Source organism: Xenopus laevis, chromosome 7S, assembly GCF_017654675.1.
Source record: "Xenopus laevis strain J_2021 chromosome 7S, Xenopus_laevis_v10.1, whole genome shotgun sequence".
NCBI classification, from domain to species: Eukaryota; Metazoa; Chordata; class Amphibia; order Anura; family Pipidae; genus Xenopus; species Xenopus laevis.
In genome coordinates, this window is record NC_054384.1 from 74369756 (window position 1) to 74388064 (window position 18309).

An 18309-nucleotide genomic window follows, 5' to 3' on the forward strand; every position below is an offset into this window, starting at 1 on the left:
ACAGTAAGTATAACTGCACTGTAACATGTTTAACTAACAGAGGAAATGTTTCAGGCTTTCCCACATTGTGGTAATAAAAAATCATAACTGGCAGTTACTTGGGTAAAATTGTATTTAGATTTTCTAGAACAGCAAATGGTTAGTAAATATGGGAGCAGGGCTTAAGCATGTTAATGTTTCTAAAAGCCAATGGATTTCATTTTCTTGTTTTGATCTGCATTGTAAGACCATTTAGAGCAAACTCTCTGAACAGAAATAAAACGAAATTCATGAGAGAAGATTATTCATACCGATTGTGAGGGATTCCATCTCCAAGTCAGCTGGAGCTGTCAAGATCAATAAAATATAGTTATAAAGTGCCAGGACACAGGTCCCCTTGCAATGTCTGGGGGTGGCACAATGGAGGTTTTTACAGAATTACATGTCTTTTCTAATTTAATGCTTTATACTTGATGCCCGTGGTTATGTATGTTCTATTTTGAAATAGGAGCATTATTTTGCATACGTTATGTGTAGCCAACCAGATAAGTGTACCAAACAGCAAGGCAATGTAAATATATGAAATGCTTTTTCCCAAAAAGCACAGCCCTCCTATTCATTTTCATTATTATTACAACTTTTTTTGAGCCAGTGAATAATAAATCATAGCAATAATCTAGAAATCTGTTGTTTGCTTAAAGGAGTGGTTCACCTTTCAGTTAACTTTTAGCATGTTATAGAATAGCTAATTCTAAGCAACTTTTCAATTGGTTTTCATGATTTATTTTCTATAGTTTTTGAATTATTTGACTATATTTCTAACTCTTTCTAAATCGTCATTCACCCCATCTAAAAACAAATGCCCTGTAGGGCTGCACATGTGTTGTTATTGCTACTTTTTGTTACTCATCTTTCTATTTAGGCCTCTCCTATTCATATTCCAGGCTCTTATTCAAATCAATGCACAGTTGCTAGGGTAATTTGGACCCTAGTAACCAGATTGCTGAAATTGCAAACTGGAGAGCTGCTGAATAAAAAGCTAAATAACTCAAAAAACACAAATAATAAAAAATGAAAACCAAATGCAAATTGTCTCAGAATATCACTCTCTACAACATGCTAAAAGTTAATTTAAAGGTGAACAACCTCTTTAACTATATCTGAAGCACAACTTTTTATTACATAAGTATAATAAGTATATTATAATAAAGTATATTAGGTTTGTAGGTTTTATCCAAGACTGATTTTGTCTGCACTACAGATAATTGTGAGGACTAGAGTTGCTCCTGTACAAAGACTGGTGTTAGCAAAGCTATAACTTACACATTGATTGCCTTGATAATGGGTATTAATTTTACTTTTTGTAATTAGAAAAATCTTCTAAAACACAAGTACCTTCTGCTTCAGTGATAGGGCATTATGATAATTTTTAGAGAACAATAAACCCTGAGAGACAAGGGCTCCTCTTGTATCTTCTTTGTCCATATGAAGGAACTTAATCACGAAGATTGATTTTCCAAGACTCAAAAACATAAGAACCATGCACACTATAATGGACACACCTGTTACATGAAACAAGAATATTTAGGTAGTTATTTTCGTTTTGTCTTTTACTTTGCCTAAAAAAGGTGGAATGGTTCAACTTTAGTGATGGGAGCGTTGGAGCGTTTTGCTTAGTCGAAAAATTAATGAAACAGCGCCGACGTCAATTTTTTTGAATTTTCACAGCAATTTCGCTAATTTATTCGCCAGTGGCGAATCGCAGGAATTTGCCACAAATTCGCGCCTGGCGAATAAATTCGCCCATCACTATTCAACTTGCAAAATATTTACCAAGATTAGAAATCTTATGAGCAATATGTTGTTTAACTCTCTTTCACTTGCCTCACAAAATAAAAAGGCTTGACTGTGTGGTACATGTTTCGGAACATCAAAAGTTGATTTTGTCCTCCAGTAGAGGTGACTGATTTCTAAGCAATCTTGCATGATGCATCTACTCTTTTAAAGGGGTTGTTCACGTTTGAGATAACTGTTAGTAAGATGTAGAGAGTCACATTCTAAGACAATTGCAATTGATTTTCATTTTTTATTATTTGCAGTTTTTGAGTTATTTAGTTTTTTATTCAGCAGCTCTCCAGTTTGCAATTTCAACAATCCATTTTCTAGGGCCCAAATTACCATAGCAACCAGGGACTCATTTGCATAAGTAGACTGGAATAGGAATAAGAGAGGCCTGAATAGAAAGAGGAGTAATACAAAGTAACAATAGAAGTGAATTTGTAGTCTTACAGCATTAGTTTTTAGGTGGGGTCAGTGACCCATTGTCAGGGCCTGAAGGCTCTGTTGGAGTTTTGTGGACCAAGGAGGAAGCTTAGAGTTCAATACAGTTCGTGGTATCAGAAGGGTTAGGCAAAAGAGTAAACAAAGTCCAGGCAAGGGTTTAATCCAAGCAGCAAGGTTCGTAATCCGATAAACAGGCCGAGGTCAATAACAAGAATCAAAGTATTAAGCAAAGATCACACCAAGGAACTCACAAAGATGAACCTATATTTGGGCAAAGTCTGAAATGTTCTGGCGCCTTAAATAGGTCAGTTTTCACGCTAAACGGACGTGCTGTAGTCATGCCGCTGCATGCTGACGTTGCGCACCTTGACGCTGGGCCCATTCTGATGCACTGCCGTCAAGACGTTGCGCATGTTTGACACGTAGGCATCAGAACGTGCCATGAAGGAATCCTGGAGGCCGCCATTTTGCCAAAGGGAACCAGAACCGCCAAAAAGGACCAGAGCGGTGAGTATTCCTTACACCCTCATTTGAAAGCTGGAAAGAGTCAAGAGTCAGAAGAAAAAGGAAAATTATGAAAAAGAAAAAAATGAAGAACAAAAAGTTTCTTCATGTTGACTATTCTATAACATACTAAAAGTTAACTTAAAGGTGACCCACCCCTTTAAGGAAAAAAAAGAATCATTACTGCCTCTTTTTTTCGTCACAGCCTTCCCTGTATGTAGGAGGAATGTACAGTGCAGTTTTTACCAGAGCAGTTCTAGAGGAGCATAGTAATGCAGTCTACCTTGCTTTGTTTTTTTCTGCTGATGCTGCATGCTTGTGAACATTTGATATTTGAACACATTGGGGCTCATTTATAAACACTGGTCCAATGTGCACTTGGGCAGTAACCCAATAAGAGGTTGGCTTTCATTGTTCAACCTGCATTTGGCTGAAGAAAAGCCAGTTACTGATTGGTTGCTATGGGCTACTGCCCATGGGCAAATTTGCTCCTTGCTTATAAATGAGCCCCACTGTGTTCATGTAAAAATTTCTGATCAAACTCAATTTAGAGTTTAGAAAAAACTTGAATTATAAAACTTTGTCTAGTTCTCATTGCAAGCACGATGATTTATCCTGCATAAATTTCAGTTGTCTACATCATTTTCCATAATGAACACTGCCGCCAGGCAACCGATCCTCCAGCCACTCTACCAATCCCTGCACTGGCTTCTGCTACCTTTCAGAATAAAATTCTGACATTCAAAGCTACCATGTGATACCATATGCTACATCTCTCACCTTGCTTATTTTTGATCTTGCCCACATCTTGTGTCTCATTCCCTTCCCCTTTAGATTGTAAGATCATTTGCACAGGGCCTTTCTCACCATACTGCTGTGTATACAGCTTCTCTAACTCCAGTTGCAGGAACAAAGGGTATAGAGCCAGTTACACAGCTCTAGTAAGACTGGAGGATTCTTTTGCAGTTTAACTGGGGAAAAGTTTTGGGGATCTGTAACCCAGCAGTGGATAAGAAAATTGTGGTTGAGCAAAGTATTTGGATCCCCTTTAAGATGCCCCCATTAGTTACAGGTATGGCACCTGTTATCCGCAATGCCCGAATTACAAAAAAGCCATCTCCCATAGACTGCATGTTATGTGAATAATCCAAATGTTTACAAATAATTTCCTTTTTCTCTGTAATAATAAAACAGTACCTTCTACATGATCCAAACTGAGATATAATTAATCCATATTGGAAGCAGAATCAGCCTGTTGGGTTTATTTAATGTTTACATGATTTTATAGCAGACTTAAGGTATGAAGATCCAAATCATGGAAAGATTATCTGGAAAAACCTGAGCATTCTCAATAACAGGTTCCATACCTGTACTAATTTATTGCTCCGTTATGTCTAATTATTGATAATGTGTTGGAGCATACTAGGAGTTGTATTCTAGAATTATTTGGGCAGAGCAACACTTCTGTGATTGGTTAATGTCATTCCTTCATTAGATACTTACTAATGGCACCATCAGGGTTGTAGCTGGCAGTTCATCTGCCATATTAACTTGAAACACTGTGTAGCAAACAAGGATGCTGGTCTTGAACATTATCCATGTCCTACTATTAGGAGGTAAGCAGAAGCTCATAAGATCAACAATCATGAGCAAAATGCTTGGAAGAAGAATGTTAACAAGGTAGAGCATAGGGTGCCAGAGTATAACAAGATGGAAATTAGCAGAAATAAATTATTATCCTAAAACCAGAAAGCTCAAAAATGGGGATGCCATTTCTCAGAGTCATACTGTATATAAGCAAACATTTCTTAATTATTGACCGATTCAGTGTTTCCTTCCTTGTCTGTGTTGTCTGTATATTAGGCATCAGAGCTCTCTATAACAAGAAAGGGGGTCATTACAAACACAAATGAAGCATGCAATTGCAATATTTGGACACAAATAGTCATATTTTCCCCATAATGCAGGTACAAGTCACATGTAGCATGAGAGTTCGGTTGTCTAACTTTTGGCATTTACCTCTAACCCACTGTGGGAACCCTGAAGCTACCATCAGATCTAGGGTGGCAGTAGCTCCAGGTTTGCAGGTGCATTTGTAATTAACCCCTGAAGATTTTTACATTCTAATGAGAACAGAAAACAAGGCTTTTAGACACATGTAGAGATATTACTTTGCATATACTGTGTCTACAGAAGAGTGCAACTACTAGAATCCTCTGGCATCATAAGTGGGTTGCTTGGAAGCTCTAGTTCACATCCGATTGACATGTTTTAAGCTTGTTAACAGTGCCTGTAAAAAAAGAAGTGGTATTTATATGTTAACAATATTTGTGGTATTTATACGTTAATAATATTTGTATATAGAAGCATATAGAAGCAATAAATGTGATAAATGAATCAACTTTTGATAATTTTGTCTACACCAATACCTGTATACCTATAACTATAAAGTAGAGAAACTCTGAGTTCCTGGTTAACTTAAACGATACCTTGTTATACATTTTGGTTCTGTATCTGTAAGGGGAGTCAGATATATACTATATACTATTGCTATATACACTCTTGTTGTTAATCCACTTTGGTGATAATGAAAGAAATAAATCTAATTGAGAATTTGTATATGATGAGTACCATAGAAGATGAAAAAGAAGCCCTACGGTGTTAGCCTTTGCTTTGCTGCTCATCAAACCTTCATTTGATAAGGTTCTTTTTATGATGCTATGAATTTTGGAAGTACTCATTTATTCCACACATAATTCCCCCCGCCCATCTTTATTTCAGCCTCTGCTCATTTGTGAGCTATTGTCGCATTGATAATGATTTTGCCATTAAAACAGCAATCACTGCTGCATGAGAGAGCTTTGTCCCAGGCTGTCCATTTATCTTTTTATGTTATGTGTGGTTAGGTAGTCCATGCTGCTGGTGTTGATAGACAAGCCAGAAAGAGTGTCACCTAGGTAATACATGCTAGAGAAAGAATCAGGATGGAAATATGTATGAAATGTATCCAAGGATAACTTTGAATTTCACTGATTAAAACACTGGTGGCTTTTCCTTTAGTAACGTTTTTCATGCAGCCAAAAAGTTTGTACTAGACAGAATCAATAAGTATTTTGGTACTGCAAATAAAGTCATACTGTATATGTCCAAACTCATCGTTATTCTGATGAATTACTCAGGGTCACAATTGCTTATTGTACATAATGTATAATCTGGAGGCGTATTTATCAACATTCTCATTTTAGTGCTTTTTGAGGTTTCTGAAAACACGGCTAAACCCACATTCTCTAAAACCACATGTCATGTAATTTATGAAAAGATCTAAATATAAAAAGTAAAAACTAAAAAATGTGCTGAATGATCCGCTAAAAAATACAAAAAAACTCAATTAATTTGAGTTTTATCGGAAAATTATTAGCAAAAAAAAAATATCGGAAAACCTCTAAAAGTCTGAATTGATTAAAAGCAGTCAAAATAGATAGCATCTCGACAACTTTTCCTTGCCAAATTTTTGCATTAGGTTTTCGTGGTTTTTACACTTAGGAGCAGATTTACTAAGATTCCAATGGTAAATTCAAATGTTCTAGTTTTTTTTTTTTTGGTTAAAACTTGAAAATTAAAATTTAAAACTGCCAAGTAAAATTTGAACCCTGGAAACGGTTCTAATTTGACTATTCTCCACTTAAAACATGCCGAGTTCATGTTGAAGTTAATGGCAGGTCCCTTGAATTATTTTGTTAATCTAGTAGTGATTAATAGTAGTGATTGCTTAAAAATGACCCTCTATAGACTCCAACGTGAGAATAAAATTGTCGTGTTTTTTTTTGTTGAGGAAAACAATTCGAATTCGGGTTGAAACTATTCAATTGAATTTTAGATGTTCAAAAATTTTCATAAACAATAGACCATTCGAATTGTGAATAAAATCAAATTTATTAGAGTTTAAAAAAATTTAGATTACTCTATAATTCGACTTTTGATAAATAACCCCTTAAAAAATCTAAATTTTTCAAAGCTTTTAAGAAATATAGAAAAAAACAGGAATTTTTAGAGATTTATGGAAAATACAGACATTATTTAATGGCCATCTGGGTGTTATGAATAGAGTATGTGTAAATGAGTCAGAAGTAAGTTAATATGCTATCAGATTGCTGCATGGAAAAACCCCTTTTAGGAAATCAACGTTTTTTCAGTGGCCCCATTAGCTTATAAACAATATATGAAAACATATTTACCAGTGAGAAGGTGGTGTACAAAGAGCAGAAAACTGCTGCAATCAACATTTTTTTGCCTACCAGTATATTGAAGAACATCCAATTACTTTTTCAAAACTTTATTTGGAACCACTGTAGGCACAGAATCTCGAAACAGGCACAGAATCTCGAAACAGGTACTGATGTCAGCAGCAAGGCGTGGCAGACTGGGTGTCCCCAACCTACAGTATAATAAAGCACCGCAACTCTTAACTTGGTCCTGTTGGCTATTACCCACTATTTGGGGCCATAATGAGAACTGTATGATCAATGAGTTCCACCTTAAATAGCTTATCCCGTCCAAAACTATTGCATTGCGAGACCCATCATCAATGCTTTCAGTGACCTGACTTATTCTTCCAATCTGGACTAACACCAAACATAAACATGGCCTATTTTCAGAATAGTCCGGCAATACAATGTACTGCTCCCTTTTTTATAAAAGGTGGTCTGAAACCAACCTACACAATGTTATGGACATGTTAGATGACCTTAAAACCCACACAATGCTCTCATTTCAGACTTTAAAGGACATTAAATTGACCTAAAACATTTTGAATACTTCCAACTGTGCCACTTCTTGCAGCCATATACAACTTTTGCAAAACTGAAAAATCAACTTTTGAAATCTTGGCTAATAATGGCCTTCTACAAAAGGAACTTATTTCTACTCTCTACAATATTCTCACCACTCCCCCAGATGGTTTCTAAACCAGAAATGTTTCTTCCACAACCTCTGTGCAAGGCAGATTGGACAAACATCTGGGAAAACACTACAAAGATGGTCAAATGCTTCAGATCCTGTTGAAAGGCCTGTGGAGCACTGGGAACTTTGATACATATCTTCTGGGACTGTCCCATCATCCAACCCATTTGGATGGAAGTCCTCAACCTTCAACTTTTTCATGTCAAATATCCTTTTATCTCCCCAACATGTTACTGGGGAAACCCTTACCGAAATTATGCAAAAGTGGCCAAACCTTAACAACCAAATATTTACAGCCACCAACTGGCAATTGATCCAAATGGAAAATTCCAGATACACCCACACTGGCACAAATAATACAATGTGTAAATACCAATAGGATATTTGAAATTGGAATTGCCACAATCCACAATAAATAATGTATTACTGGGGAATGTGGGAACTACAGGGACTGACTAGTTAATTAGCTATTCTTTTTTGCCCAAGCCACCCAGCGGCAAACTATCCTTGCCACTTGAATATGGTTCACTGGATCCTCCGATTTTCTTTATTACCACCTCTCTGTCTTATGCCAACACATTCACTAAATACAATAGTTGTAAAGTTGTGATTTTTTTTATATTTGTAACACCTATTTGGGCCACTCGGGGTTAATTCACCAGCTAGAACAGTAGAGCATGGGTTACACGCGACTTACACCCAGGGCAGGGCCTTCGCTAAGTGGAAGTGTTCCCTCTATGGTGTAGTGCAACTACATCCCCCCCAGGCTACTGTGCACACAAAAACAACTTGGGCGCCAGGAGGTTCTTAACAATCAGGAACGGTTTATTATGCCAAAAAGGGCAAATGACCACAGGTTTCAGTACTCACGCAGGAGTTGAGGAAAACAGCATATTGAGAATTCACACAGATCAAAGGCAGGCTCACACAGAGAGTACACAGGCAAATGCAGTACAACCTTTCCCTCCTGGAAGTTGTCAGGAAGCAGCTTCTACCCTACAGTCCCTCTTCACTGAGGTCCCTGACTGGAGGCAACACACAGAGCCTCTGGGAAGCTACTCCCTTACTGCAAATCCTTGTTGGAGCTTCAGCTGCTCTTTCTCTCTATCCTATCTGCCTTTCTCTCCTAGAGAGACTATGACAAGTCTGCCCTAGTATATCTGTTCCTCATTCACGGGGTTACCTGGTCCCCGACTTGGACACATGCCTTCTTCTGGGCCTATTGCACTCAGTCCCCCTGAGCACATCCAGCTGGAATCACATCCAGAGGCAAAAGAGGAAGAGGCCACTCCCTGCACTCACTATATAGGAGTGAGTCAGAGCAGTGTCATCAAATCTCTCAGCCTATCACTGTAAAGGTTATTCTGTAACAGGGATTCTACCCAATAACCCAAGGAAATGGTGAAAAGATTAACTCTATAGGGCCTGTATCCCTATAGGGCCCTACATATTTTAATTTTTCTCCTCTTTACTTGCAGTATAATCATCAGCCATGTTGATAACTGTAACACTGCCATGTATTTAGATGAGCTGTGTGTAGCGTATGGTATCTCAGCACACTCTTCTACCTCTTCTCCTATCACTTCGGGAGGAGCCCTGCCTTTCTGGGCAGGCAAGGGAACCAAATGTTCACAGGAGGAACAGGGAACAAGAAGCATGGTAAAGGGACAGGCTGGGTCGATACCAATCAGACAGAGAGTACAGAGTAAAGAGACAAGAACGTAGTCATGGTCACAGGCGGGGAAAAAAACCAACAGTATCACAGTACAGAGGAGAATCCAAAAGAGAAGTCAAAATACAAGCAGGACAGGCAGCAGACTTGAGATGATCAGGGACAGGCAAGGACAAGGAACAAGATCAGAACACTAAAAACATACCCAGGAACTATGGAGCTAGACCTACGTTGGGCAGCGTGTATTTGGCAGCGGGCCATTTAAATATTTGAATTCCGCGCCAATGCATAATGGCATCAGACCCATTGTTCGCATCAAACCCGGAACTTGCGAAAGCTTGCCTCATTCACTGAACGGTGTTTGAGGGGAGCGGATGTGCCACGGTCCCCTCAGCACCACCACTGGACCACCAGGTATTCTCATAATGTGCTTTTACTAAGGGCTGCTGTATATTCTATGACGCAATGTTCAAATATAAGCCATATAAAAATATAAGTTACTAAAATAAAAGACTCCATAAACTGGAGCATTTATGTAAACAGGGCATTCAGTCCTCTGGATCTTTGCCAAAGTACTTAGGTATTTGTCCAATATACATGGTGGAAGAGACACATTGGATAATCCTATCACAACTACACAGAATCAACACCTCTGTGAGTTTCTTCAGATGTCACGTCTTTGAAGAGTTACAATGTGCCATTGTAAATGGATTAGTGGAAGAGTTTATATGCCGAGGACTTCCCACACCAGTCAGTTGAACTGAAGAAGCTGCTCGGATGAACAGTGAAACGTCTTCATTGATTACTCAGCAAGTCCAGTTGTTTTTAGATTGACCTATACTAGATATACAATGACCTGGATGAATGAAAATCTTCATAGTCATGGTGGAAGAGGTGACTCTTGTAGGGAGTGGGTTTTTCACGTGATGTACTTACAAACCTGTTCATACATTAAACATTGACAGCTGTCTAATCTATTATACAGTATTGCCTACAAGATTCACTATCCTATTTCACTCCAATGGCTCATATGCAAATTAACGAGCTGTGGCATTTCAGTTTAGAGCGACAACATCAATTTCTAATTCAGAGGTAAAGCACCTATTCTGGCTCACTCGAATCTAGTTATTAATGCTCTGCATTTTTTCAATGACGAAAGGAATATTTAAAAACTGAAAGTGCTAAAGAATTTCCACGTCCGTTTCTTATGTTTCCCCAAAAGTGCCAGTAGGCTGAGGCAAACATTAAGGGGCTGATTCACCAAGGGTCGAATATTGAGGGTTAATTAACCCTCGATATTCGACTGGGAATTGAAATCCTTCGACTTCGAATATCGAAGTCGAAGGATTTAGCGCAAATAGTGCGATCGTACGATCGAAGGATTATCCTTCGATCAAAAAAAGTTAGGCAAGCCTATGGGGACCTTCCCCATAGGCTAACATTGACTTCGGTAGCTTTTAGATGGCGAACTAGGGGGTCGAAGGTTTTTTTAAAGAGATAGTACTTCGACTATCGAATGGTCGAATAGTCGAACGATTTTTAGTTCGAATCCTTCGATTCAAAGTCGTAGTCGAAGGTCGAAGTAGCCCATTCGATGGTCGAAGTAGCCCAAAAAATACTTCGAAATTCGAAGATTTTTTTACTTCGAATCCTTAACTCGAAGTTAGTGAATCGGCCCCTAAGTAATCCAAGAATTCCAAAAATGATGAATTTTAAGATGAATTTTATAAAATATCCCATGAAAATACTTTTCTCAAGATATCCACATTTCAGATGTTTTTGGGGTTGTGGATGTTTATATTGCACTTCTAGATAACTGCTCACTGTTAGTAACAATAGGATATTCACTTATATACACCAAGGTAATAATCAGCTGGCAACCATCAGCTATCTTTGAACAATGTGGTTTAAATAAATGATGAAAGCCAATGTTCTTCTGGTTCCTGGACTTATTATACTGGTGGAATGATTATTTTATTTTAGTAAAAGAAGACTGCAATCCAATGTTCCATTTGTGTAGTACATCCAAATACAAAGGGCCATCCTAAGTAGAGGCCACATTTAGGGGCAGATTCACTAAAGGGCGAAGTGGCCAACGCTAGCATCAATTCGTCAGAAATCCAATCAGCAGGGAAATCACCAACTCACTAACAGGCGTAAAGGACAATGCAATAGCGAACGAGACCGTTGCTAGCATTTGTTCTCACTCTATCAGGTGACTTTTTTCTCTGGCGAACGGTCATTACTCTGCAAATTCAGTAAAGTAAAGTGCAAATTAAAATAAAGTTGTAAAAATTATGGCAATTTGTCCTTTTTTTAAGCGGGATTGCCTGCAAAAGTCCTAACTATTGAACATTTTTGTGGGCTCATGTGTAGGGCATTAGAGGATCTCTTTTATCTTTATTCAGGTTTCTTGGAAATTTGTAATAAAAAGTGGCCACTTCATGCATTTGCACCAACATCTCAAATAAAGATGTCCCTGACCCTTTAATGTACCCTCCCTATTCAAATTGACCTAAGCGTAAGAAGACTAATGAAGTGATCGCTAGTGTAATTTCGATTTGAAGCGCTTGCACTGATGAAGTAGCGCTAGTCAAAAGTCGCCAGCTGGAAGTAACTTCGCATTTTAGTATATTAGCATAGTGGTAACTGATTTTTCCTGGAGAAGTGGCCGCTTAGTAATAAAGAGACATTGCCAGTAAAGGTCATACAGCAATAAAATCACATTTCTGATCTCTATAAGCACAACCACACAAATTGCCAGTCCACTGAGAGGCCCTCTCAGTTGCCCTTCATCAAAATATACACAGTTACAGTACAAAAAAAAATCTGCCAAAGGGCAAATTAAAGAAAATGATAATAAACATATTCACATGCATTCCATATAGTAATAGTTAATGTTGCTTGGTACACATACAGACGTAGACAAACACACGCACAAACATGCTTGATACATTGAATTGCACTTGGGCAAAGTTTCCATCTTGAACTACTTACTCACATCTTCAATTCTTCTCTAGCTTCTGGAACCTTCCCTTCTCCTTTCAAACAGGCCTGTGTAAAGCTTATTCTTAAAAAGGCCACGCTTGACCCAGCCTGTCTATCAAATTACCGTCCTGTCTCCCTTTTACCACTTGCCTCTAAACTCCTAGAGCGTATTGTGTTCTCCCGTATTACTAACTTTCTACACACCCATGATCTGTTGGACCCACTGCAATCTGGTTTCCGGCCTGGTCACTCTACTGAGACTGCTTTGTGCAGAGTTACAAATGATCTTCAGGTTGCCAAAGCCAAATGTCACTTCTCCATCCTTCTCCTCCTTGACCTATCATCTGCATTTGATACAGTTGATCACTCTCTCCTGATGCAGATTCTCTATTCACTTGGCATCCGTAACCAGGCTGCATCTTGGCTCTCTTCTTACCTTTCTAACAAATCATTCACTGTCTCCTATGATAACAAAACCTCATCTCCAGCTCCACTTAATGTGGGGGTGCCGCAAGGCTCCCTACTTGGTCCGCTGTTGTTCTCCCTGTACACTCTGTCTTTGGGAGATCTCATCCATTCATTTGGCTTTAATTATCATCTGTATGCTGATGATACCCAAATATATTATCCACCCCTTCATTAACAGCTGCAACAGAGGCTCAGATCTCTAACTGCCTCCTGGCTATCTCAAATTGGATGAACCAGTGCCACCTTAAACTCAACCTACCCAAAACTGAACTTATCATCTTTCCACCTAAGCCTGGTCCTACTCCCCTATTTACTATCTCTATTGATGGCATGCTCATTAATCCTGTCAACTCAGCTCGCTGTCTGGGGGTAATCTTTGACTCCTCTCTCTCCTTCTCTGATCATATTAACACCACTGTCAAAACCTGTCACTTTTTCTTACGCAATATTGCCAAAATCCGTCCCTTCCTTTCACCTGATACATCCAAGACGCTCATGCATCCTCTCATCCTATCCAGACTAGATTACTGTAACCTTCTACTAACTGGCCTCCCTAACTCCCATCTCTCCCCTCTACAGTCTGTATTAAACACTGCTGCAAGAATTATCCTCCTCTCATCCAAAAGGGTACAGGCCCCTCCGCTGCTGAAGTCCTTATCATGGCTTCCTATAAAACAAAGAATAACTTATAAACTCCTCCTCATAACCTTCAAAGCCCTTCATTCTTCTGCACCTAACTACATCTCATCTCTTGTCTCTCTATATGTTCCTGCCCGAAACCTCCGCTCCTCTCAGAGCAACCGCTTGGTTGTACCCCCCCACTACTACTGCTGTTACCCGTATCAAACCCTTCTCTCTTGCGTCTCCTTATATTTGGAATGCCATTCTTGAATCTCTCAGAAGAGAATCCTCCTTCATTGTTTTTAAAACAAAACTCAAAGACCTCTGGGAGCACCTGGATAACACCTGAACTGGCACTTATATAACAGTATAACAAACTGTAACCCACAGCACCTTAATACCCCTCTGAATTGTGTCTGTATGTTACCCTCCCATTTAGACTGTAAGCCCTGCGGGGTAGGGTCCTCTAGCCTTTTGTTTCCTTGACACTGAGCACTTAATCTGCATTGTAATTATATTTTATATTTATGTGAATTGTATTCTAATAATGCACTTATTGTTACTTTTTATTCCAATGACCCCTTGTTTGTTACTACTAATTTATTGTTTTGCTGTACAGTGCTTTGCCCTCAAGGAGTGCTTTACAAATAAAAATATACATACAAAAATATACATACATCTTGAGTGTGCAGGATTTCATAGCTTGAAGAAACAGAGAGAAGCTCCCATTCACCGTCATTAAGAGATATGCTTTTATTCTCACTGATTGCTTCAGAACATCTCCAAATTGAGAGATTCAAGTAATTCACTGTGAAAAAACCCATTCCTGCATATTAGCAGTGGAAGCTTTACTAAATGTAGCTTGTAAAAGTTGAACTCTGACTTCTTCATTGTGCTATATGGTGGATCTGCATATTAATATTTATTAAACTTATAGGTTCAAGACCCTCTTTGCAGTGCTACATTTGGTCAGCACATACTTTATATTATGCATTCAATTATAGTTAAGATATTAAGAATATCTAGGATTAATGATTGCTCACCACATTAATCACTCTAATTGTACTTTTGGCTGTACTCGTTATATATATTATATGCCTTTCAAGCTGGGCCCCTCATTCACAGTTTAGTCCATCTTGTGCCTCATAGTTTGGGAACCACAGAACTGCAAGTATAATAACTAAACCATTACAATAATTGTGCAATTAACTGCTGGATTTTCAAGAAGGTGGTAAATTGAAATTAGGATGTAAAAAATTGTAGCCAATTCTTTTTGAAAAAGGAAGACATTTTAAAAAAAAGTCACTTGTAATATTTTAGAGCTGTTACACGCTGTATAAATTCCCTTTATTAGCCTACTGTCTCATGTGGGGCAAAGTGTTCACAAAGGCAACATTTTTGCACTTTGAAAACATTTATTCACAGTCTGAAAGAATTGCAAATGATTTTTGTGTTAGCGAAAGTTAGTTTGTGTTAGCAGAAGTCATTTCTCCTCCAGGCTTGGAAATCAGCTTGCTTCTGCCACATTGTTTCAGCAGTCAGAACTAGAAGTATATAAACAGACAAGAGCATATAAACAGGCAGACAGATACAGCTTTCAATATTAGTGATGGGCGAATTTATTTGCCAGGCATGGATTCGTGGTGAATTTCTGCATTTTGCCACCTGCGAATTGTTTTGCACATCTGCTGAAAAAATTCACAGGCAAAAACATTTGCTGTGACAAAAAAGTCACTTGTGTAAAAATTGTCGCAATTGACGCCCATTGACTTTAATGCATTTGGACAAAAAAGTCTCACATGTAAAGATTGACGCTCGTGTAAAAATTGTCATGCGTCACAATAATTTTGCCGCCCATTGAACAATGGGAGTTTTTCGGGGGAAGTGAAATGGGACAGATTCATCCATCACTATTCAATAGCAATTACATTTACAAATAACTTTAAAACTATTGAACATTTTTGATTAAAGTATATGGGAATGTTGCTTAACACATTCTTGTACTATGGACATAAACTTTTAGAACCAATGTTGCTCCACCTAAATGTTACTGGACCAAACTCCCGGCATACTCCAAAATATTATCAAGTTTTAATGCATCTGAACTGCAGTCCAGCAACATGAGGGCTAGACTCTTAAATGGGCAGGATACATCTACAGTATAAATACCTTTGAGTAATAAATATGACTTGTGTTGTGTTTCTTCTATTTTTAATTGTAAATATCTATATTTTCTACTTTTTGCTATAATAAAGACCATGGAGGGTTATATTAAAGTAGGCACTATGTTTGTCCAGTTGCAGTAACCCATGGCATCCAATAATATTCAGGTATTAGCTTTTAAACAGCTGACCAGGAAATGTTACCTACTGATTGGCTGCTGTATGTTACTGCCCACCAAAACTGGGGGAAAAGTGTCAAAACTCATACTACTTTTCCCCACAAACATTATTTTTAAAAATTCTGGAGCACTGGCATAGTCTCATAAAAAAGTCACACATAAACGAAAATCACATTGTTATATTCAGTTTCAATGGGAATGAAAATCTTTTAATAAACTAGAGGGGAAAAAAATAGAAATTAGCTTGAAATGCTCACAGATAATTCACATAGATCTTTTCTTTAATAGATAGCAACTCTGGAAGGTTTCATAGAATATTCTCTAGTTTATTTGTGCTTATGCTGTTTCTTAAATTGAGAAAAAACACTGTCTAAAAGTTTGTATTTTATTACATATGCCTTTGTCCACGTGCAATAACCCATATTAATCATCCAGCTGCTATGCTATAATTGGTTGGAATGGGTTACTGCACATGGGCAAACTCAATGCCTTTTTTTCTCTTAAAGGAGAACTAAACCCTAAAAATGAATATGGCTAAAAATGCCACATTTTATATGCTGCACTAAAGCTAAAGTTTCAGCTTGTGAATAGCAGCAATACAAGACTTCAAACTTGTCACATGGGGTTACCAACTTGGAAAGTGTATGTGGCACTCTAGCATACTTCTTTAGTTAAGCTTTAGTTCTCCTTTAATGCCTTTTATATAGCAGTTTGAATTGTGAGCACTTTTGTGCTGATGGTGGATGAAGAGGATGAACAGTAATATTATGAACCTTGAAGTATAAGGTATGGATTTATATTGAATTGGGAAGCTGTAATGAAAACTGCCTCCTTTAAACATTTATGAGTGAAATTGTATAGATGCACATGTTTCATATATTGTACCTGTCTGTACCAGATACTGCTGGTCAACTTCTGATTCTGTCCATCCTGAAAAAGAAAATCTATGTCAGTGAGCGTAAGATGAGACATAATACATGAAGTTCCTTCACCAATTTTTTTTTTACTAGACAGAAGAATAGAATATGGGTTAAATGGGTTCAGGTCATGAAGGGTGCAAGGGGTGAGGGTTCAGGCAAGTGGCAGGTCCAATTAGTAATACTAGACCTGCCAGCTTAGCCCCTGTGTCTGGTAATGCTAGACCTGCTAGATTAGCCCTCGTGTCTGCCCCAGACATTTATTCTGTGATCCTATCCCTCTTGGTGAATAGTGGCAGGTTTGGGTCACAGAAAACCAGAGACTACTGGATTGCTTTAAAGGGGTGGTTCACCTTTAAGTTACCTTTTAGAATGTTATAGAGTTGCTTATTCTAAGCAGCTTTTCAATTGGCCTTAATGTTTTCTTTTTTTATAGTTTTTGAATTATTTGCTTCTTGTTCAAATTCTCTGTAAGTCTACAGATGTATTGTTATTGCTATTTTTATTACTAATTTTTCTGTTGAGGCCCTCTCCTATTCATATTCCAGTCTCTTATTCAAATCAATTCAAAAGCAGTATAGGATATTTAATTGGTCTTGATCAAGTTGGTTTCGTACCCAGAAGAGAAACAAGGGATAAAACAAACAAATTGATTAATATCCTTCATTATGCAAAGCTTAAGAAAATTCCCATTATGTTAATGTCAACTGATGCAGAGAAGGCATTTGACAGGGTAGATTTGGAAAACTTTGGAGAATGAATCTCTAAATGGATAAAATTTAGAATGGGGTGCTTTCGACCGAAAATCAAAAATGGCACCCGACAGGGTTGTCCCGTTTCACCCACATTATTTGTCCTGGCTCCAGAGCCCTTTCTTATATAGATTTGCTCACACCCAGACATTTCTGGGATAAGCATAAGGAACAGACAATATAAAGTTGCTGCATATGCAGAAAATTTACTGTTTTTCTTAACAAACCCCTTTATCATGATCTCGAACCTTAACAAACTACTTGACACATTTGGTGAGATTAGCAATTAAAAGTAAATTAAAGTAAATCCTTAGCCTTAAATATCTAAATTTCCCTTATGATGCAGGGACAAAACTTCCCATATAGCTGGCAAATAGGCACTTTACTTATTTGGGAATTTCTATTACTAAAGATTATGGGGGGCGATGGGTTGATGCCAACTGTAAAATCCTATATATGAAATTAAATAAGGATTAACAGAAGTGGACCAAACAGCCATTATCTTGATTAGGCAGGATTAATGTTATAAAAAATTAATGTAATACCTTGTTTATCTGGACTGGCCAACCCCGAAGAATTAAAACCTATATATTGCACAGGAAAAAGGGGGAAGGAGGCTTAGTGCTTCTGGGTTGCATATGCTATCTTAAATCAGAAATTCTTATCAGGATAATTGATTGGTGCTACAATTTAGACTATATTTAGATATTTTGAGCAACAATCCACAGCTACACATTTGCTTCACTTAACCTGCTTTCACTCGAATTACCAATAATACAGCTTTTACACCTGCACTTGGTTGGTGGTTAGTAGAAGGCCACCTGC

The 18309-nt window shown here is 37.9% G+C and overlaps 1 pseudogene; it reads right to left on the bottom strand.

Annotated features, from left to right (window-relative positions):
• Positions 1–18309, bottom strand: part of LOC108697237 — a 28878-nt pseudogene that overhangs the window by 1251 nt on the left and 9318 nt on the right.